We start from the raw sequence: 15465 nt of genomic DNA on the forward strand, positions 1-15465 counted from the left end.
TAGCTGAATTCAGCGCAATGTTTATTAAATCTGTAATTCCTGCTAGGTAAGTTGGTCTATCTCTATAGCCTAATATCATAGACAGACAACACAAAGTAACTTCAACGGGTTGAACATGTTCTATGACGCAAAGAAATATAACATAATTATAATAAACTGAAATGTTTTCGACACGTAGGCTACGTGCGTCCTCATCAGGAATTACTCTAAATCTGGAATATACATAAAATGAAAATTATGATATCAATTTGACTATGCAATATAACCGTAACAACAGTCCGCACTGAAAATCACACACAAGTAGCCTACATGTCAAAAACGATTAAATTTATTTTAATTATATTAGATCTCATTGTATAATAAAACATGTTAAACCCGTTGAAGTTATTTTGTTTCGTCTGTTTATGATTCAACAAAACGAAGCTTTCTACCAAAGCTCTATTATATCATAAGGTCGGTGCATACAGGTCGCCATGGTCTAGTTCAGGGGTCCGCAAATACTTTTTGGTGCGACCCAAAAAGCAATCGTTCGAAGTTTTCGCGACCCAAACGTTTCGGAAGCATATAATTTTGCGCAAAACACTTTGCAAATTAATATCAATTCCAATACGGTCGTCCCCATTTATTAAGGCCACATCGGGACCGGACGATTTTGGCTGCGGGAGACAATTTTCTACCACTCCTATACCTTCAGTAATTCCGGAATGGACCAAATTGGGCTAAATAAGCGGGTGGACCTATTAACCGTGCGCTTCGTCGTCGTGCAAGCCTCTGGGGCCGAGGGTCTACTCTATACTTTTACCAGCCCAGACTCAAGATGTTCGCGGACTACACTGGAAGGCTATTACAGAGCAGCCAGTATTTAGTTTTATCATCCATGACACGCAGACCTTCCACTCCGTTAGGTGGCTTGAATATGGTACAGTTATTGATGATGTGGTCTGCAGTCTGTTCCTCGGCACCACATTCACAGGAAGAGGAAGAGGCCAATGGCGCATGGTTGACCGGAAAAGCCCGACGCCCGTACGAAGACGGTTGAGGCGCACCCATGCTTGTCTTTGTAGTGTCAGGCCGATGGGGCATGTGTCGGCGTTGGGGATGAACGAATGAAGTCCGGTGGTACTTGACTTCCTTTCAGAATTCCATTTATAGTCCGCCCAAGTTAGCCGCAGAGATGAAGTTCATCTGCTGCGTTGATCAGAAGTTGAGCGGCTGGCACGAATGGTTGTCTTGACTTCAGTCGACTGGGGTGCTGGTTTGGGGAAGCAGAGATCTTGTGGTGGAGAAGATGGTTAGGCTTTAGTGCCCGTCGGCTAAGAAACAGAGTGGCTTCTTCGTGACGAAGCTCAGAAAGTTGGATGCCAGCGAGAATGGCAAAATTATCCAATGGTGTGGGACACATGCATCCGGTAACTGTGCGCAGGGCGCTGTTTATGGCAGTGCCGATGTTATGGCAGTGTGCACTGCAGCACCAAACAGGTGCACAGTCCTCTGCTGAAGAGTAGACAAGGGCTAAGGCTGCTATACGCAAAGTGTCAGCCCTCGCCCCCCAGCTGTGGCCTGCCAGGCGCTTGAGTAGTGCAGCGTGGGATGTCATTTTCTTGCGCAGTGACACCAAATGGTGGCGGTATGTGTACGATCTGTCTAGTGTCACCCCAAGATATTCTGGTTTGGGGCAGAAGGTCAGAGGTTTTCCATTGTTCTGAACATGTAGCTCACGATCAACTTCCCGACTGCATAGGTGGAAAGCTGCCGCCAAAGTTTTGTTTTCGCTAAGTTTCAGTCGCCAGTTCTGGAGATAGCCTAAGCTGAGAGAGTTTTCATGCCCTGGCTCAAGCTGTCTTCCAGGCTATATATCTAACCGTGGGCTTAACTACTGTACTACAATCGAAACTATAAATTTTTTTGTAGCCTACAAATTGTACGAAACTCAGCACATCAAAGACTATATGACTGTATTTATTTTTGCCATACAAGTTATATTTATGGTAATTTTAAACCGTTTTGCGACCCACTGTGAATGGTCTCGCGACCCAAATTTGGGTCGCGACCCAGTATTTGCGGACCCCTGGTCTAGTTTATCATTTCACTAAAGTATTTTTCCCATCTCGATTTTCACCTGAAGTTGATCGCAGATCTACAAAGTTTAATAAAGTTTCACAAGCAAGAATGAAATCGAAGCTTTCTAGATAATTTGAGGAAGCTGATTTTAAAAGCACCATCAGTATTACCGTAATGAGTCACATTTTTTAGAAAATCCGATTTTTTTTTTTGCTACTGCACACTGAAAGGCAGGGATGGAGGAACCACGTGGGCCTGGGCCCACCTACTTTATTTTCTGGGTGGGCCTGGCCCGCCCACATTTGAAAGCCGAATTTCTTTGAAAAGGTAGCGAAAACGGCAAATCAGAGGGGGAGTTCTAAAAAGATCTTCACTCATTTAATACACATTAGTTTGATTATTTTTGATAGCTCAATGATGAAATCCAATCTTCAAACTTTTCTGTTGAGTCCATTATTGATGTGCATCACGTGTGGGTGTGGTTGCGTGTGACTGGTGGAGCAACCTATCAATCAATATAATTATTTTCTATGCTCTCTATGGTTAGAACAGTGATATCATTACATATGCACGACTGCGCGTACTGTATAATGCTGCATATTATTACTCCCAGGTGGGATTATAACTGTGTGTGTATTGTTGCCTTTTTATTTGTGTGTACATCACCACATTTTGTACAGCGCTATAGAGCAATTCAACAATTTTGTAAATTTTTTGACCAAATCCGGCCCAAAATGGAAAATTTTGCCTGTTGGCACGAAAGGCAATTATGAAAACGCAATGTGTAAACCAGGGGTCGGCAACCTTCTTCTAACAGTGGGCTAACGCCAAACTTTACATGGTCTTGGCAGGCCGTAGCCTAGTAATACCAGTTTTGATAGATTCAGAGGCATGATTTCAAGGCGTTGACGTAGCCTATGTCTTCAGAATATCGGCTAGTAATATCCTTGACGGAATCAGCTGAACAAATTCTTAAACATCAAAATCTTTATTTACTACACGCGCAAATAGGCTACTGCCAGCTCAGTTCTAGGCTTATCTGTCGTGTCTGTGGTCTCATCTATTGCCATTGCGACGACCTGTAGATGTACAAAAACTTTTTGCTAGATGTTACGTTCTCCGATATCTCTTCTTTTCGTCGAGTTACGGTTCTTGTTGAAAGACTTATAGTAGGGTCAAAATAGGAAATATATGGGCTGACCCGAAAAAAATTGCAAGAAAACGTTTTATTGGTTTTTCCTTTGGCCCTCAATAGAACAACATATGAAAAGTTTTCCAAGATTTGAGCATCACAAAGTCTGAAATATGACGTCACAAAAAGTGGCCTATTGCAGGTAAAAAATCTCTCTGGACTGTCAATTGTGAACCGACATAGCTGTTTATCCATAATTTGTTGACAATTAATTTATAAAATAAGTGTCTAGTGTTGTTATTTTTCCATTATAATAGAATATAGATAGATTTTGCTTGTGTTACAATTAATATTATTCGTCATTATTATGTCATTATGCCTGTAAAAGATAGCCGCCTCTAAGCAAGCAGTTTCACTGAGCGATTGTTACTAAGGTGGACTAAAAAAAATTTTTTTCTAAAAAAATCCCCTCCAAAAATGGCAAATGGCCTAAAACTGGTTTGGGGGTGTTGCCCGCTAAACTGGTGGAGCCCGGGGCCGATAAAGGTCACGGAAAGGTCAAATTTCATAAAATTGCCGTAACTTTTGAACCAATTGTGATAGAAAGGTGAAACTGGTCTTAAAAGATGCAGAAGGGCAAAGTTTCTATCTGTTGTAAGAGTAAAGTCTTATTTATCTTCTTCAGAAATAGAAATATTTCCAAAAAACTGCTTTTCAGAGGTCTGAGACACTAAAATATGGAAAAAAACTTGTAATTTAGTGAAGTTGAACAAGACAGGTAGCTACACTGTGCAAACGTGAAATTATATAATGCTATAGAAGATTAGCTATTAAGGAATGATCAACACAATGTACAGTAGGCGTGAACATCCAGGTCGATCATCTGTTCTCTTCCTACCAATGATCGATATGTACCCCGGCGACGAAACATGTATTCTAGCCACACTTGACTTCACCTGTAAGCTCGCAACAAGGCACAACATTCCACCTGTTATAACTTTTGATCAGTCATTATTTTGGGAGGCTTCTGAAATTGTTAACGAAGTTGAAGATTCATGTCCACTAAAAAAAATTGTCTTGTTACTTGGTAGTTTCCATACATTCATGAATCTGTTGGGTACCATCAGGACATTGATGGAGGGAAGTGGACTCAAGGTAGTCCTAGAAACAATCTATGGCAAGAATGCTGTGGTACACATGATGAAGGGAAAGGCTGTGCAGTGTGCGCTTCGAGGACATCTCCTAGTAGACCATAGTGTCTCACCAACCAAATTGTCTCAGAGATCATTGAATGTGACCCAGAGTTTGAGATTTGTCTGCTTGAACTTGAGCAATTATACAAACTGAGGAAGGTATTATAAATGTCGCCACATTATCCAGATCAGCGTGCACGGATATGCTTGCTTGTTCAGTTTCCGCAAAGAAATACGAGTTGTCTGAAATTTCGAAAACTAGCAAGATTTGGTTGAACTATCAGCGGATGTTGGGAATTGTTCGAGAACTTATCGAGGCCGATCGCACTAGATCATGGGAAATGCATCTCCATGCCGTATCCGACTGTCTGCCAATATTTGCTGCCGCGGGTCATCCAAATTATCTGAAGTCAGCTTACCTATATCTCCAAACGATTACTGTCTTAGAGATTGAACACCTTGATGTGTTTCAGATGTTCGTACAAGGATACCATGTCGTTCGGCCAAGTGACAAATTGTGGGCTGGACTAGGTTGCAACTTGGTGATCGAACAGACGCTAATGAGATCACTGAAAAGTACTGGGAGGCTTAGGCCTACACGAGGCAGTGGAATGACGGAACATCAGCGGACCATCTGGACGATGTCGTCTGTATCATCTGCCTACAATTGTGCAATGCAAGAGTTTCGTGATATGAGGTATACAAGCAGTGAACAGCCAAAGAGGAAACTTCAGCAAGAATTTCAAGGGACACAGTAGAACGGACTAATTAAACTGGCTACTATACACTCGAACTCTATAGCCCATTTAAAGATGAGATCACACTGCACAATATCATTACTGGGATGAACGCTGGCGCTGACGTGAATGTACACAACCTTTTTGCTGTTGGTATGGAAATTGTTGCCAAAATGAATCGCCAGTTGATATTTTCATATTCACATAGACGGAACACAAAGGTGAAAACATTGGCATCTGCGAAGGCAGTCAAGGTTGCAGATGAGCGATTGATAGAACTATCACTCCTGTTTCAGAGGTTTATGGTTGCATCGCAGTCTGGAGACCTAAGCTTGGATGAAGTGATGCAGTACGAACTCTGCCCATATTCACCATCTTTGTTTGAAGCTCAAAATCTATTACGCAAGCCAGACAAACCTGCCCTGCTGGAAGCAATACGGAACTATGCCGCTTCTTAGGAAAGTGCTGTTCTTCGGACTGCATCAAAGACAGAGCACTACGTCCTAGATGGGGGTCCTCTCTTACATCGACTGAAATGGACAGAAGGATGCACATATAGTTCAATTGTGGATGATTACGTATCTTTCACAACTGGGTTGTATGGTAAAGCAACTGTCGTTTGTGATGGAGATGGAGGGCCCAGTACAAAGGATAACGCACACCAAAGACGGAAGACATCTGCTGCTAGAAAGTCAATGTGACCGAATCTACTAAATTTGTTGGGTGAAACAAGACTTCCTGTCAAATGATACCAACAAGCAGTCACTCGTTGATATGATATCAACTCGACTAAAATAGTGTGACTGTTATGTTGTGAAAGCAGAAGGGGATGCAGATGTAGACATAGTACGAGCAACGGTGGATTCATCTAAACTGAGAAACACCACGCTCATTGGAGAGGATACAGATCTCCTCATTCTGCTTCTCTACTAAGTTATGGTGATGTAGACTGTGAGGATCTGCACTTCCGATCAGACAATGGGAAGCCAACTATCCACAACATCACAGTTCTGAAAGATTTACTTTGGAATTAGGTCTGCACTGATCTGTTGTTTGTTCATGCATTTACAGGCTGTGATACATCTTCCAGAATCTTTGGTGTTGGAAAAAAATCAGTGTTTCAAAAAGTTATCAAGGGAGACTCTGTATTGCGATCATGCTCAAATATTTTTTGTGCACCACACTCTGAACAAGGTGTAGAAAGTGCTGAATGTAAGGCTTTAGTATCACTATTTAATGGGACAACATCTGACTCGCTCGCATTATTACGTGATGGCTATCTTTGCAAAAAAGTTGTGACATCAAGCACATTTGTTACGCCTGAGCAGTTGCCACCGACAGAATATGCATTGAAGTACCATTCATTACGCTGCCACTTGCAAGTGATGGCATGGATGGGCCTAAGTACTCAAATGGACGCTGAAAAATGGGGTTGGAAAATTCAAGGGGATAAGCTATTAGTATTACCAGTGATGACGGACAAAAACCCTGCTCCTGACGTTCTACTAAAAATGGTTCACTGTAATTGTTCAACTGGGTGCAATACACTCAGGTGCGATTGTAAGAAGTATAAACTTGAGTGTACAAGGGCATGTGGTCCTTACCAGGACGGCAACTGTGCAAATATTAACAATGCACCCATTCTACAAGATACTGATGACTGATTTATAACTCACACCTGATAAGACAGTTTCGTGAATTCTGGTATATCAAAGTTTTCTTTGAACGTATTTAGTGATGGAAAAGTGTGAATAAACAACATATGAATGAAGACATTGGCATATTGAAAAATTTAAAAAATAATAATTTTTTTAATTTATTATTTCTAAGTCCACTCCAACATTATACAACAAAAAAAAAAAATTTAATAAAAATACTAGTACATTTTGCCCAAATCTGTGGGTTTTCAACAAGGACATTCAATATGACATGCGGCTTGCTCTTTCCACCACCAAACCATAAATTAAGACAATGTCACAGCAAAAACAAGCTCAACCATGAACCATCACATTAACTGCATATGTAATAACTAATTAAATCAAATATAGTTATTACTATTTGAAGCCTTTACAAATTGTTTCACCTAACGGATCATCAGAAGGTCTGAAAAAAACATGCAAACAGCAAAGAATCGATAATTATGAAAAGATATTAAATATTACAACTGTAATTTAATCTGCCAAAAAAAATCTCTAAACCTGTACTTCCTGATAAGATATATTAAAACTGTAATTTAATCTGCAAAAAAAACCTCTAAACCTGAATTCCTGAAAAGATATTAAATATTATAACCGTAATCGTAAATATTAATATCTTATCAGGAAGTACAGGTTTAGAGATTTTTTTGGCAGATTAAATTACAGTTGTAATATTTAATATCTTTTCAGAATTATCGATTCTTTGCTGTTTGCATGTTTTTTTCAGACCTTCTGATGATCCGTTAGGTGAAACAATTTGTAAAGGCTTCAAATAGTAATAACTATATTTGATTTAATTCGCTCTGCTTTGCCTTTTTGCTTGGCATTGAGCACTTTTTGTAGTATTAATAGTTTTCATTGTTTTAATAACTAATTAATGTATTATCATGTTTATTGTGTGTTGTATTTATATCATTTTATCATTCTAAGTACCGGTTACTGTAAAAACAAGTTTTTTAATTAAAATGACGTTTCTTAATTTTTTCAAAAGGTTGATAAAAGTAGGGGGGCCATTGATTTTTCAAAATTTTCAAAGGGGGCCACGGTGCAAAAAAGGTTGGCAACCCCTGGTGTTAACTGTTAAGATTACTGGGGTAATGCAGTTTATAGTTAAATTTGCCATTTTTATTGGTTAAGAATCAGTGTTTTTTTGGATTTGGTACCTATATACGAGTATTTCGGTAAAATGGCGGCCATCTTGAATTACGTAATATTTAGACCCTTTGTGACGCTCGAATTTTGGAAAACTTTTGATATGTTGTTCTCTAAACCGAAAACTATTGGAAAACACCAAAAAACGTTTTCTTGCAATTTTTTTCGGGTTGGTCAGCATATTGACCCTACTATTAGGGCTTAGGACTTAGGACTTAGGCCTAGGGCTTAGGACTTAGGGCTTAGGACTTAGGCTTAAGACTTAGGCCTAGCCTATATCTGAAAAGTAGTTTGTTTTTTTCTTTGGACATACGTTTTCAATAACATCCATCTTACACCTTTTCCCAAATTCTCCATCAACATACGATTTCTTGTCTTTTGCTATTCATTGTGCTACTTTGTAGCTAGCAAAAGAATTTTCTGATTCATTGGCTTTCCTTTCCTTTGTAACAGAAGAATTTGCTGTTTTAAAGCTATTTTTGAGTAGATTAACTTTGCCGTTCCTTGTTTGACCCATTAACTTGAAAAAAATAATATGTTTTGTATCATAACGGCACTTTAAGTTGAGTTCTTTGTTTATACAAACAGAAACACTGCAAATCAAAGACGTGGGCCTACCAGTGGCGTACCGTGACCACTTTGACAGGGTGTTCAGTGACGGCAAAGCAACAGCGGGGGGTCTGGGGGGCCTCCCCCAGAAAATTTTTAAAATTAACATTGAATTTGGTGCGTTCAGAGAGCATTTTCAGCACAAATTCTGAACATGAACAAAACTGACAAAAATAATGTTGTCGGCATGGAGAAGAATACAAAATAGATATTTATTTGACAGCGCATTGAACGAAAGACTTAATAATATCAAACATTAAGTTGCATTTCTAAAGTCTCATACTTCAGTTCACTTTTTATTTCCGACCATCAAAACGAACAATATTACTTGCCATAACACAGCAGGAGTCTGAAAAAACGCGAAAGTTAAAGCGTGCTCGAGATGGAAATGATTTACTTCATACAAGGATTAGGCACGGTCGCAACACCTTGAGAAATGTACAAGCGAATTAAAAACAAACAGGTGAAAGTTAAAACAAAAAACAACAGCAAAGCAACACGATAATAAACAAGAAAAGAAAGTTGATTGCTATGTTGGTCGGCTGTACTTTTATCCGCCGTACTACTTAGTAAAAACGAAAATGTTTAACACCTCGACTACAGAAGGAAAATTCATCTATAGCATAATTCGATTCTTCTTGTTTGTGCAATAAATTTTTGAATTACATCGTCGTAGAAAGCTTACTTTTGCTTCAGTTTTAGCAAAAGTTGTTTCCAACGCTGATCACCTCAAACTCTAATCCAACAAGCTAAAACTTGCTATTGCCTGGGATTCCCCCAATGACGCGCCAAGGTGTGCAGATCAGCGAGTGCACACTGCACAGTGCACAGCCTGGCTGACCTAAAACCATTGCTGTTTTCGCTGCCTTGTGACGTCATTTTTCTTAATTGTTTATTTTAAATAGCACTCGCCAAGCTGTCAGTGCACACCCAGCTTACAGGTAATGACCGAAAAAAATTAAAGGCAATGACCTCAAACGTTGGAGTATTAAAATTAGAAGGGGACGAGTTTTGCAATCAGCATGCAGCAAGATGTTAGAATATCATGAAAGTAAAGAACATCGACAACCGATGGAAATTTTCTTTTTTTCTGGATTTCTTGGGGTGTGCAGTGCACACCTTGAACACCCTGAATATATGCCACTGGGGCCTACTAAAATGATTAATGAAAAGTACGTGTTTTTCATTCGATTATACTGTAATAAACCACTGGCGTTGCTACATATTATTATAATTTGTAAAGGAGCGGCGGGCCGGATGATTTTTCTTGGCGGGCCGTCGGTTGCCGACTCCTGGTGTAAACGATTTTAAATATTAGGAATGCAACAAAGTTATGGGGGGTCTGGAGGGATTCGCCCCCCAGAAGTTGGAATGACTTTGACTGCTGCGCCTCTGGGCCCACCTACTTTTAAAATGCTTCCTCCATCCTTGCTGAAAGGCATAAATTAAAGTGAAGCTGTGAACACAAAAGCAGGTACTAAGCGATGGATGTGGCATATATTGAGCACAAAGGAAGAAATAAATACTTCGAATAGAATTTTATGGCAAAAGTTTTCTTCTTTTACATTGACGAAAGTGTTGAGAATCTGAACATTCACTTATCAAACTCTAGCTATAGCCCGCTATCGTACTAACATTCCATCTTCCCTGAAGATCCCCTTACTAAGTTCCCTTGCTAAGTCATTCATTCTGCTTGGGTAAACAGTTGAGGCTCATCATTCTGACTGGAGGCTACAAACTCTTCACATAGCTCACTCTCTTCTCTTGAAGAAATTGATTCACAATCACTAAGTCGAAAACTAAGAGAATTGGTATAGGAAGTGCAGCAATATGAGGAACGGGGTGAATTTCTGATGACAAACTGGGATGTTGTCTGAGGACAAACTGGGATGACAAACTGGGATGTTGTATGGAAAACCTCGTTTTAAATTTTGTGGTTCTCGCCAAACCATGGAAACTCCAAAGGAAAAAATGCTTGTTTCCTTTCATCAGCAAGCTGAATGTCGAGATGCAGGTTATGCATAGGCCTACTTTGTGTGAAGCCCTGTAGGCTTATTTGTCTTGGTCGCCCAGTTTTATACCAAAGTTGGCATAGTAAGCATTTTTTATGAATAGAGTTATATTTCGTCTGTCTTTTGTCCTCTTGAACCGACCTCTTGAACCGACCACTTGAACCACAAATATAATAGAAAAGTCAGGATCATTTACACAAGCTCATCAACAGTGTTTCCAGATGTTGGAAGCTGCTTGTCACCAAAAAGTATTAAGAATTTGACCAAACTGCACAGAATTTCACCAGATATTTATGTAATTTCAGACAAGCCAGCAGCAGTTTGCATAAGGCTTCTGAATGTGTCAATATCTGGTCGGTAAATAATTGATTCCTTTGACTTTGATGTTTTTAAAATGGCATTATGGTATTTCTATGCTTTTCATGGGGTGTGAACATACGATTACTAAAAACTGAAAGCAGATAAAGAAAAACCCACATCAGACTTGAAGTCAGCGCACCAAAATTAGCCAAGGAGACCCATTTCCTTTTTTGTTTCAAAAATTGTGTAAACTGTCTATGGCAGTACTTCGGAACGAAGACAATAATTTAGAAATCACGTCATTTACGAGCTTTCTTATTGCTAAAAAGTCCAATGCGTGACTGGCAGGCGCGGCTGCAACGATAACATGTAAAGCCTGCCACCGGTGATGATGGAGAGTTTCGACGGTTTTGTCTATCGCAACGTTTTTTCTACCAGGTTTTTTCTAGGAGCACACATGTCAGTGAACAACCAGGGTGCTCCTATCAGCAGCCCAACTACCAAGTAGACATTTCTCTTATAGTGACGAACGTTTCTTACCACGACCAGAAATACTTTCATTTAAGGGTGATCCCTTAACTTACCAAAATTTTGTTCGGACGTTTGACACACAGATCGTCCCGCTGGTACATAACGATCAAAGAAAGGTCTATTTGCTGCAACATGGTCATAGTGACGTAAAGTGTTCGATAGAACATCTTGTGAAAAAACTTGATGGCTATGAGCTGGCAAGGAAGAAGTTGTACTTGGAGTATGGCCAGCCTCATATCATCGCAAATGCAACAGAGCAAAAACCGAAGAGGATGCCAAAGGTGAGGCATAACGATCCTCAAGGCTTAAAGGATCTAGCCAATGCCATGGATGTGTGTCTGTCAACCCTGGATGACATTAATGAGTTTGCTGGACTGAACTCTCTGGACACAATGATGGTAATGATTAAGAAGTTACGATCCCATATGCAAGAGGCATGGGCAGAGAGATCGGTTATGGTTCTGAAAAATACAAGCCGTGAAGCAGGATTCAGAGATCTTGCAGAATTTGTTGGTATGCGAGCAGAAATCCAGAACTCACTCTATGGAAGTAGGATTCATAAGACGTAGGAAACTCACCAGGCCCTGGCAAAGAAGCCGTCGGAAGGATCGAGTCTCTTAACACGGAGATTCATCTGCTCAAAGTTGCATCAAAACCGTCTTCCAGCAATGTTTGTGTACGTTGTAAAAGGAAAACGCACAAGCTTGTTGATTGTGACGAGTTTAAAAATATGATGTACAAACAGCCTAGACAACTGGTTTACGATGCACACTTATGTTATAAGTGCCTGACTAGCACAAAGCATCAAACCTGCGACTGTAAAGTCGACAGCACATGTACCATTGAAGGGTGCAAGGGACGTTTCCACCATAATTTGCTCCACAACCCTAATCCACCTAATTCATCAGCCACGCAGTGATGAAGAACAAAAGGGAGTTATTTCTTGTTCAGTGACGGAACCGCGGCTGCAAGATAAAGACGTGGGTGTCTGGAAGGCCTACCTGTGCATTGTGCCAGTAAAGGTTAGATACAATGGCAATGAAGTTTTGACATGCGTTCCTCGATCAACTTTCTACAGCAACCTTTTAACAGATTGATAGACGTTTTGAATATCACTGGAGATGAAAGAGAGATCTCACTGCAGATTCTTTCTAACACGTCTAAAATATATGATGGGATATCTGTAAGCTTGTCTGTGTCCTCCATAGATGACAGACGAGAGTTTGAGCTGTCTGGAGTCCTATCAGTTGATGAAATTCTTACTACTCCAAATGCTATTCCGAGTCAAGAGGAACTGTCTGGACTACTCCATTTAGATGATATGGAACTTACCTGTGTGAAGAGTGGAAATGTGACACTGCTGATCGGTGTCGACAACCCGGAAGTGTTTTGCATTCAACGTTCACGGAAGAGATCACGTGATCAGCCGATCGCTATAAAAACCCCGTTGGGTTGGTCCTTGTTGGGCCCATCTCTGTCACCAACTTCCTCTTCTTCTCATCAAGTTAACTTTGCTCAATCGAGAGACATTGTCATCGAGCAACAAATGGACTGTTTATGGAAAACTGACTTTGGCGATGAAAAATCAATACTTTACATGCCCAACTCACGTGAGGATAGATTGGCATATGATATGATGACGAAATCAGTCAAGTAGATTGACGGAAAGTATCAACTCCATTACCTTGGAGACCCTGTTTACGACTCCATCAGATAACCGCCAGATGGCGCATCATCGTTTCTCATTAATTCTTGTGCAAGATATCAAACTGAAGATACTGTAGATTTAAATAAATCATAACAAGCAGTCAAAATGGCGGATATTGTCAAAACTGAGATGATTGGAAACTTGCAGAGCATGGCTGAACAAATGGTCCGGAATGGCAATGAGCAGTTCCAATTTGTGATAGAAGAATATCGCAAGATAATGGACTAAAAAGCTCAGCAAGAAACCGACAAAAGAGAAGAAAGAAGAGCTGCTTTTAAAATGAAAGTTGATCTAGAAGCTGAAGAGAAAATAGCTCAACGTTAAGCAGAAACTGAAGAAAAGAGAGCACAATTTGAATTACAAAAATTAAGACTAGATTTGGAAAACAAGAAACTGGATATTGGTGAGCGATCTATGGCTGTAAGTGTAAACGATAGTGGTGAAAACGTCACTATGGCACAAGTTAGACGACCAGATTTTCCGTCGTTCGTCGACAGAAAAAATGATTTAGATAGCTATTTATTAGGATTTGAACGATATGTTGCAATAGCAAAATTGGAGAAGCCAATATGGGCTACTCAGTTTAGCATATCATTAACGGGTCAAGCCCTAAATCTAAATGTATATTCAAGACCTTCGCAAAAAGATGTAATGGACTACGACACATTGAAGATAGCTCTGTTTAAGCGTTATAATTTTATCGAGTATCGACAGAGATTCCGTGAAGCAAAGCCTGAACAAAATGAAAGCCCAGGTCAGTTTATTGAACGAATACGAAATCTTTTGGTAAAATGGTTTGACCTCTCCGAGGCTGAACAATCACTAAACGAATTGGCAAATTTTATACGGTAGTTAAAAAGCAGTTTTCAGAGTCTCATTCGAAAGATCTGTCTGTCTATTTAACTGTCTAAGAAAGAAGTCCAAAACCTTTGGAAGATTTCTGAACCTGGCTGAACAGTTTCTAATTGTTCATGATGAGAATCTAGCGATCGAAGAACCATTGTTATGCGATAATGTCGAGGAACAAACAAATGGTTTCAAAAGAATGCTGTTTAAAGAGAAATGCGTTGCTTTAAATGTTATGCCTTAGGCCATAAAGCTGTTAATTGTCGAAGTAAGCCTAACAGGTATAATCAAGACGATGACACAAAGCAACAAAGTGTAAGACACCCAAAACCCTACATAGAGACGAATCTTTATCGCAGAGTACTCATCAATCTGGAAAAAATGAAAGAAACACGGACGTTTATCAAGGAGGATGTGCAATAGTTATTCATGAACCATTGCTTGAAGAGAAGACACCAAATAAAAATGACAATTCGTACAATAAAACGGGAGAGAAAGTGAGAAAAAGTGCACATAACTCCAGTGTGACTCGTTGAATGAGTTTATAAACACAACACATACCGAGAGCAAAACAGCTTGATTTCCCCATAGTATGAAATCACACAAATTCAATTTACTGCCAAAACATAAAAGAAATCTCTAGGCTCACTGTTCTAGTTTTGTTTCCCAATAATTGTAAAAATGATGTTTTCCAATGGAAAGAAATTATATATTTCACAGGGATCTCAATGTTTCATTGGTCGCACTGTATCCATAGGACCCACATCTCTCCAATTGCTAATTTCTATTGGTCAAACTGCGCTTGTTTGATTATAACAATTCACTTCTTTCTAGATTACACTACAAGGTTCATTTAAATTTTAATACCGTATTTACTTGATTGTAAGCCGCGCTTAATTGTAAGCCGCCCTTGATTGTAAGCCGCATGTGATAGTGTTAAAAATTTAATGTAAGCCGCCCTTGAATGTAAGCCGCAAATACTGTTATATGATCTTATAATTTTACAATATAATTTTGAAAACCGCAAGGTTGGCAACCCTGACCATAAATAAAACTGACAACTCCTTTTTTTCTTTCGAATACACGTCATAAATGCATGTGACAATTTAAAACGCACGCCACAACTTCACAATTGTCGGCATCAGACAAGGCAGTACGGCAAAACATCTATGGCAAAGTCGACAAGGAAAAAGGCAAAAAGAAAAAATGTAAGCAGCCTTTGATTGTAAGCCGCCCTTGAATTTAAGCCGCAAACATGATGGAAAAAAAAACTTTATAAGCCGCGGCTTACAATCAAGTAAATACGGTATGCACAAGTAGCGTTTGGCTCTCTTATCGGCCTGCGAGTACGGCGCGGAGGAACAAACTGCTGACAATTGCATTCTTGAATGCCCCATTTACAAGGCACCAAATGGAAGGCATGGTATAGCAGCACTGGACTAAGCTACACTCACCTGGTTTTCCATCACCTGCGCTGAAATGAAATC

Source organism: Aplidium turbinatum, chromosome 18 (genome assembly GCF_918807975.1).
Source record: "Aplidium turbinatum chromosome 18, kaAplTurb1.1, whole genome shotgun sequence".
Classification (NCBI taxonomy): domain Eukaryota; kingdom Metazoa; phylum Chordata; class Ascidiacea; order Aplousobranchia; family Polyclinidae; genus Aplidium; species Aplidium turbinatum.